Raw genomic sequence first — 7,956 nt, forward strand, 5'->3', positions numbered from 1 at the left:
GATTAGTACTAAAGCTGCCAAGCCAGGAAAGAAAGGTAAAACATGTTTTCTGTCACAGGTAAAGGAAGAAGAAAAAGATAGCAAAGGAAAAAGTGTTCATCAAGACTCCTTGGAGAAACATGAAGAACTCAGACCAGGCATCCCAGTGAGATTCAACAAAAAGCTGTGGGTTGTGAAAGAACTCATAACTGATGGACTGATACAGATTGAATCTCCATTTTCCAGGAGAATCAAAAAGGTGAACAGGAAGCTATTGAAGATCAGTTGGTGTGAAGAAGGAAAAGATGACACCAAGATCAAAGATGTGACATGAGCTTATTGGGTCAAGCTAGTGACGCTAAAGAAGCGCTTACTGGGAGGCAACCCAGTGTTTTAAAAACTTTTATTTTGTTTATTGTTTATTTAGTTTGGATTTTTGTCATTTGAATTCTTTTATGTTTATTTTTTGTTTGCTTGATTCTAGTGTGCATAGTTTGTAATAACTGAATGTTTGAGGGGTGGAGAAAGATTAATTGTTTGATTTGAGTGTTGTTGCGAGAGCTAAGGAAAAGAAACTTGAAAATTCTAAGTTGAATCTGAGAACCCATGGCCAGGAATACCCAAAAACGGCCAAAAAAAACTAAGGGAGAAAAGTGTCGCTCGCCGCTCAAGCGCCCCCTGAGGACCGCCCGGGCGGCGCGACTGCAGAATTGGGTTTTTAAGTAAGGGCTCAAGCGGGATTTCGGCCCACTTCATCTTTTTATACCCTAGGGTTTCCCCCAAGCCCCCTATCTCAGATTTCTTCCACTCTAGCCTCCCTAAACACTCCTCCTAAGTTCTCTCATCACTTTCCTCCTCATTCTTCCACCAAGAACCCTAGTTCTCACCCATTTTTCACCATTCAATCATTCCAGTTTGGGGTTTTGGAGTGTGTGACTGCTAGAAGTTCAAATTTCTTCCATTTGTTTGAGCATTATCTACTAATCCTTTGTCTCCAACCAAGTAAGTCATGCCATCTAATGTTTTAATTTCTTAAAAGTTTGATTTTTGATGAATGTTGATGAAAAACCTTGATTTTTGATGATTGGTATTGTCTATGCATGATTTGCCACTGTTTGGACCGATTAAATTGTGCTAATTGTGGTTTGGACAGAGTAGAAATGGAATTGGAAAATGAAAAATGTAGCAAAGCCACGCTTGACTACACCGCTCGCCGCTCTTCACTCAGAAAAGTTTTTCAAAACAGTTTTTCCATTAACAACATGAGTTGGCTCAAATGGACCGTTTAGAGTTGCATCCCAAACTCCTTTATCCATAGATTCAAGAAAGATTTGCATCCTTATTTTCCAGAAAGCATAATTTTCTCCAGCAAATAGTGGTGGTCTATTTGTGGATGCACCTTCACCAAAAGTTTGAAAATTTAAAGCCATTTCTCAGGATCAGTCGATTTAGGGAAAAAGATAATCGACTTGTTTTTCAAATATCTTATGAAAACTAGCTCTGGAGCCAATTGTTGAAAATAGAATGGCTTGATTTCTCACACCAAGATGGGGAGTGAATTGGTGAAATGTAAAATCAAAGTTTTCTTTAAATCTTTTTCGTAAAGTGGATACCTTTAAAAGCTTTCTTGAAATGCAAGGAAAGAGATTTGTTTATGCAACGGAATTATAATCAATTTAAAGAAGTATGCAGTCGACTGAATAAAAACTACAGGGATAGAAAGATCAAACGTTGGGTTTTTATACTGGTTCGGCCAAGCCTACATCTAGTGTCCTTCCAACCATAGGAAGCCAATGCACTATAATGATCAAGGTTTTTACAACAAGGTTTTTATAGCGACCTCACGTCAAAAATATAAAACACCTCTCTAACCCTCTAATCAAAATATAGGCATATACAAAACAGACTAGCAGCAAGAATCCCCTCTCCTGCAATCTAAGTCAAGAACGCAACACACTCTTCTTCCTGTAATCACAACAGGGAAACTTCAAACCAATCTTTAGTAGATTGTAGCCTTTGATCTTTTAGTAACACCTAAATGTGCAGATATGATCATCCTTTGTAAGTGCAGTTAACTTGCTTTTCAAGAATCCACAAGTAGATGATCACTATGGTCACTGCTTATTTCTTGGAGCTCTTTCCCTTTCTCTGTAAGAATGCACTCTCTGCAAAATATCACAAAACTGTTAGAATCACAAAAATTGTTACAGAAATCAAGTTCGCGTCAATTTATAGATTTTCAAAATTCAGACGCATTTTAATCGACTTAGCTACTAATGTAGTCGAATGTAACAATTCAATCAACGTAGTTAGCAACAATCAATGCAGTTAATTGAATGTGCAATTAATGCAATCGAACCATGATAAATGCTTGGTCAACATATATAAAAATATAGTCGTTTTAACATTTAACACAAGCATTAACAGAATTTCAAAACTTTAACAGACTTAGTCGAATGCAAGTTGTATATAATCGACTATGTAACACAGTTAAAGGTTTAATATCCTATTTTTTCCCCAGTTTCGCTCGAAAATATCAAATTAGTCCATCCTTTAAAAAGTGCGTCAATAACGTCCTCACCTAATAAAATTTGCATCAATGAAATCCCTTCCGTTAGATCCGTACAAACAGTGTTAACTATTTTTCTCTCTCTTCTACTTTTTCTGTGCAATGCAGGTTTTAGCAGGTTTTTTCTCTCTTTTACTATTCTTCTTCTCTCTCTTCTACTATTCTTCTTCTCTCTCTTCTACGAATTCTACTTCTGATCATTGTTTCCATATTCTTGTGTCTAATTCGTTGAATCAACTCACTAATTCCCTCTCTAATCTTCTTTAATTTGTTGGTCATATGAGAGTTTAACAACATTAGTGAGAGAATAATGAATTGGTCAGTGAATTTGAGACAACCAAGACCAAAGTAAAATTTATGTCATTTTTCTTCTTGACTGTATAATCAAACAACACGCTAATTAGAAATAATTAAATTTATGATGTGTTTAAAACTTAATTTAGCTTAGAAGAAAATATAACAAACGTTTTACTCTCTTCTTGTGATTGTATGTCTGAATGTTGGTAAGGTGATATAGTGTTTGCGAGTTTCGTGTTGGTGTGTTGTGTGGTAGTGGTGCTGAGAGGTTTGTTTTTTGGGTGAGAAAAGGTGGTTGTGCTTGGAGGGCGGTCGTTTGGGCCGACAATGGCTGCACATGTGGCAAACAGAAAGGCTGAGTTAGAGGTGAATATGTTGGTTCGGGACCCTCAAGTTTGCTTGTCTATCAATGACAACCTTTGTAATTGATAACATTTTTTTGTCTGTGCTCATAGTCTGCACAAGTACATGGTAACTTGTGAGTTGTGGTAATCTAATTTTGTTTTCTGTATGTATCTCTCTTAGGTGACTGTTTTTGTATTCTTTTGTTGGGCAGTAAGTACTTTTGTTGCCACGACTGATGCTAAATCTACTTTGCTTGGTGTTGATTCCTGCCTTCATGCCGTACCTGTTCAGGTAATGTCAATTTGTTGGTTATTTTTTACTTTGTCCATCATTGCGTATTAGTATAGAATGTAAGTAGGTCTTTGGGTAAACTTCTCTCCATAAAAGAAAATATAAAACAAAATGAATCAAGTGTTTATTCATTAGTTAAAATACACGTAGAAGACGAAAATGGAAAAAATAATCAAACTTTGATTGTTTTTTCTTTAGTTAAAATCAATGTATGTTTGTAATTTTTTTAAAAGCTAGAGGAAGAGATTTTCTTAAAAGACGAAGTGCATAATTTGATTTTAACTTACAAGAAAATATTGATTTGATTTTTTTGTTTTCTTCCCTTATGAGAATTTCTGGATAAGCTTATTCATCCTAGTCGTTAATGGTAGTATGATGTTTCATTAAGTTTGAACCTTTGCTATCAAATGCAAAATGTATGATGACTATTAGGTTTTGACATTTGTAAAAGACATGACCGTCTAAATCTTTGTTTCTTCTATTGCAGTTCAGTGCATCTTTTCTCGAGAGTGTTGCAGAGTATATGTTGATCCAGGCTTGCCATTCATTTCTATGAGTAAAGGCCTAGAGCTAAATACACTGAGGATGATGGCTCAAATTATTCCACAAGCACTACGAAATCCTCGCCAACCTTTTGTTGCACTATCAAGGCCTTCTTTTTCGCTAGAATTGATGGATAAGCTACCAACAGGTAACAATGATGTTGTTATAAGTGTGCGCACATTTTGTTTCTTTGATTGTATCTATGATGAAAGTCAGTCAAATTTGTCTTTTGGTTTCATTTTCTAATAACAACAATGGTGGTGGCATCAAAAGACAAAAATTTCGCAAATACAATTCAGCAGCTACTAGCTTCAAGTCATTTAAGAATCAACACATCAAGGTAGATGACCTTCACTTGATTCATAGTTTTCTTTCATTTAAACGTTAAGACCTACATGCACAATAGTTCAGTAGTTCAAATTTAAACATTGAGTGGCACAAAAGATCAGAACACAACGGCTAGTACTAACTAAACCCTACTTTGTTTTCCTTTTGGAACAAAAGGTCTTAACAAAGGTGGTCCTATTTTAAATATTGTATAATTGGTAGAAGAGAGAGAAGAAGAATAGTAGAAGAGAGAGAAAACATGTTACGTTGCACAGAAAAAGTAGAAAAAGTAGAAAAAGTAGAAGAGAGAGAAAAATAATTAACCGTTTGTATGGATTTAACGGAAGGGATTTCATTGATGCAAATTTTATTAAATGAGGACGTAATTGACATACTTTTTAAAGGATGGACTAATTTGACATTTTCGAGCGAAATTGAGGACAAAATAGGGTATTAAGCCCACAGTTAAACAAAGTTTTGAAGAACTTCTTTGAAAATCCTCACAACACACTTTGAACAGGTTTATGCAAAGCCACGAGTTTTAATCGACTCACTCCACAATGAAGTCGACTTAAAACTGTTGTTTTGACACACAATAAAAAGTTCAACATAAGTGCTTGTGGTTTTCTTTCTATAAAACATCAGACATGAATTCACCAATAAAATCAATTATATAGCACAGTGAAATGCAATGTATCAACACAATCATGTTCTCCATGCTTTAAACAGATTTAAACAATGATTAAAACATGTAGCATGTAAGCAATAGAAAACGGAATTAAAATTATAAAACGGAATTAATTGCAATTATTGACATGGCCACACTCTTGTTGTCCCAAAATATGTTTCCAATATTGTCCTGCAAATAATAATTAAGCCCGAATAATTCAAATTAATTAAAATAAGAATTATTAGTCAAATTAAGACCAAATAGTGAAAATGAGACAATAATTGAGAATTAAGCACAATTCACTAACACAACTCGGTGTAGAAAACTAAGTGAATAATATAAAATATTGATTCATCAGAGGTCTTCTGTAGAAACCTTGTTGTAAAAACCTTGATCATTATAGTACATTTGCTTCCCATGGTTGGAAGGAGACTAGATGTAGGCAGGTTGGCCGAACTAGTATAAAAATGCAGTGTTTGAATTTTCTGATCCCTACTCTCTTTTATTCAATCGATTACTTTCTGCACTTATTCGATTAAGTTTCCGCTGCATTGAAAATCTTTTACCTTTCAATTCAAGAAAAGTATAAAGGCATCATTTTTTGTGGAAAAGATTTTAAAAGCTTTTGTTTTTTACACTTCACCAATTCACCCACCCTCTTGGTGTGAGAAATTGAGTCATTCTATTTTAACAACTGTGATTCCCAAAATCTTTTTTTTAAACCCATTCATTTTCGGTTCGCCGTCTTGTCGCGATCCCGGTTCCGACACATACTCATTGATGAACATTGATAATGCATCACAAGTATTGATTATCACTATGCTAACACTCAATGATGTTGAGAAAGTTTTTTTTTGCACGATTGAAAATTGGTCTTAAAAGGTTAAATGATCAAATTTGTGTATTTGATCAGAGTCACGAATTTAAGCAATTAGACTGAGAACAAAATCGATTAAAAGTCGTGCAACTGGTTTATACGCTTATATATGCTACTAGATACTGCTTAACATGTTATAATTATCATTGTATACATTCTGAGCATATCTTTGATATCAAGTGTTTCATATTGCTAAAAAATGCTTTGCAAAATCATTTCATATGCTTCATTTTGAAAAGTGCATCACTGTTGTAGAATTTCTTCACTGTTATATCTATTCTGCTGCTGCATAAACTGTATCATGCATTTATACTGCAATTATACTCTGAACTTCATATATGTTGTATAATGATATTGACTATTTTACAAATGGCATATCATGATACATTATGTTGAACTCAGTATATACTCTGATCTGTATATATCTTTACATTGTCATACTGTGTTCATTTGATATTAAGAGTTGTGATTTAAATTGTGGTATATTGCATATTGCTCATACTAAATGAAAGTGTTATACTGCTTCATGATAGGGGGAGCATCATATTCGTCAAATGGTCTGTAAAAATTTTTGTATCCTTCTGCGTTTTTTTTCTATGTTACCTGTATAGCCATTTTTAGCTAATGCCCAAAGGGGGAGAAGTAACTGGAAAACAGTTTCTTGTTGTGCATCATCAAAAAAGGGACAAATTATCGACAAGGCTGCTATGTAGCTTATTGATAGGGGGAGCAATATGAGTGCTAAACCCAATCCTCGATGTGTTTGGTTTTTTATGATGACAACACATTGATTGTAACAACACATATATGTTTTCATGACACAAAAAAAATGTGTATTTGTGATTGATACATATGTTGGTATGTAAAGGTTTCGTTATGATTGATACATATGATGACATGCTGATTGGTCTGCATACTACTATGATCTTAATTGTGTTTATATCTTCTCTATGCATACTAAATGTTTTTAATGTGATAAAACCATGAAAACGGTTGATTTCACCGTTATTTGAGAGTAAATTTTGATATCAAATGAACCCTTTTTGACTTACAAACTTGTTTGTTCTCTTGATTTTGGTTTATTTTGGGAAATAAGAGAGTTGAGGTTACACTTGAAGATTTTATCACTAAATTCCCTAGGTTTTGTAGGAAATTGGGATGAATTGGAAGAGGAGTTAAGTTGTCAAGAAGTTGGAACTCATAAAGGACATAAAGAGCACCAGAAGAGAAGGCTGCAGAAGGTCGCACTCACGCTTGGGTGCCCTTTTCATGATCCTCAGCGCTGGAACCTCGTAGTGACGCTTGGGCGCCCTTTTTGGGGCGCTGAGCGCCATCTTTCATGTAACGTTTCACGCTTGAGCGCCCTCCATTGGACGTTGAGCGCCAATCCTCTCGCAAGCACGCCTGAGCGCCCTAAGTAAGGGCACTGAGCGGTGGCAATGATGGCCCATGGCCCAATTCAACCCTATTTAAGGATTAGCTCGACCTAGAGAGGGTATTTCTTGACAAAATTAACACAAATTTAGATTTTCTTCAATTCTCTGGAGGCGGAAGTGGATGAGGAAGCTCTCCTCTTCAGTTTTTAGGGTTTTTCTATCTTTTTCATTCCATTGTTCATCTAGTTTCTCCATGACGATGGGGAACTAAACATTATTTGTTGTTGGGGGATCATGTAACCTTGTGAACTCTCATGTATTTGAATTGATCTTATGTATATATGCTTCTTTCATTAGTTGTTAGGGTAATTCTTCTTTACTTGTTATGTTTAACTCATTCATGGCATGATGTATGATTTGCATGAGTACCGGGAGGTATCTTACAATTCGTGTTCTGGAGAATTACTCCCAAAAGCAGTATTGCTCAGGGATGGGGATATGGGTTTTTCTCGTCTTAAGCTCCTAATCATAATTCAGAATTAATTATTAGGGATGCAAGGGATTGTGGTCTAGTAATTAAGGATAGGCTTTCTTCGCCGAGGGATCGAGTTTTAAGTAATTTAGAGAGTGATGTTAACAATTGAATGAAGAAGATGAATTCATATATGCATGAGAGTAAACT

General features: G+C 35.1%; 1 pseudogene; it reads left to right on the forward strand.

Annotated features, from left to right (window-relative positions):
* The first annotated feature begins 3,172 nt into the window (after positions 1 to 3,172).
* Positions 3,173 to 4,368, forward strand: LOC128195863 (glycerol-3-phosphate dehydrogenase [NAD(+)] 2, chloroplastic-like; annotated as a pseudogene).
* The last annotated feature ends 3,588 nt before the right edge of the window (positions 4,369 to 7,956 follow it).

The sequence above is a fragment of the Vigna angularis genome, chromosome 3 (genome assembly GCF_016808095.1).
Source record: "Vigna angularis cultivar LongXiaoDou No.4 chromosome 3, ASM1680809v1, whole genome shotgun sequence".
Classification (NCBI taxonomy): domain Eukaryota; kingdom Viridiplantae; phylum Streptophyta; class Magnoliopsida; order Fabales; family Fabaceae; genus Vigna; species Vigna angularis.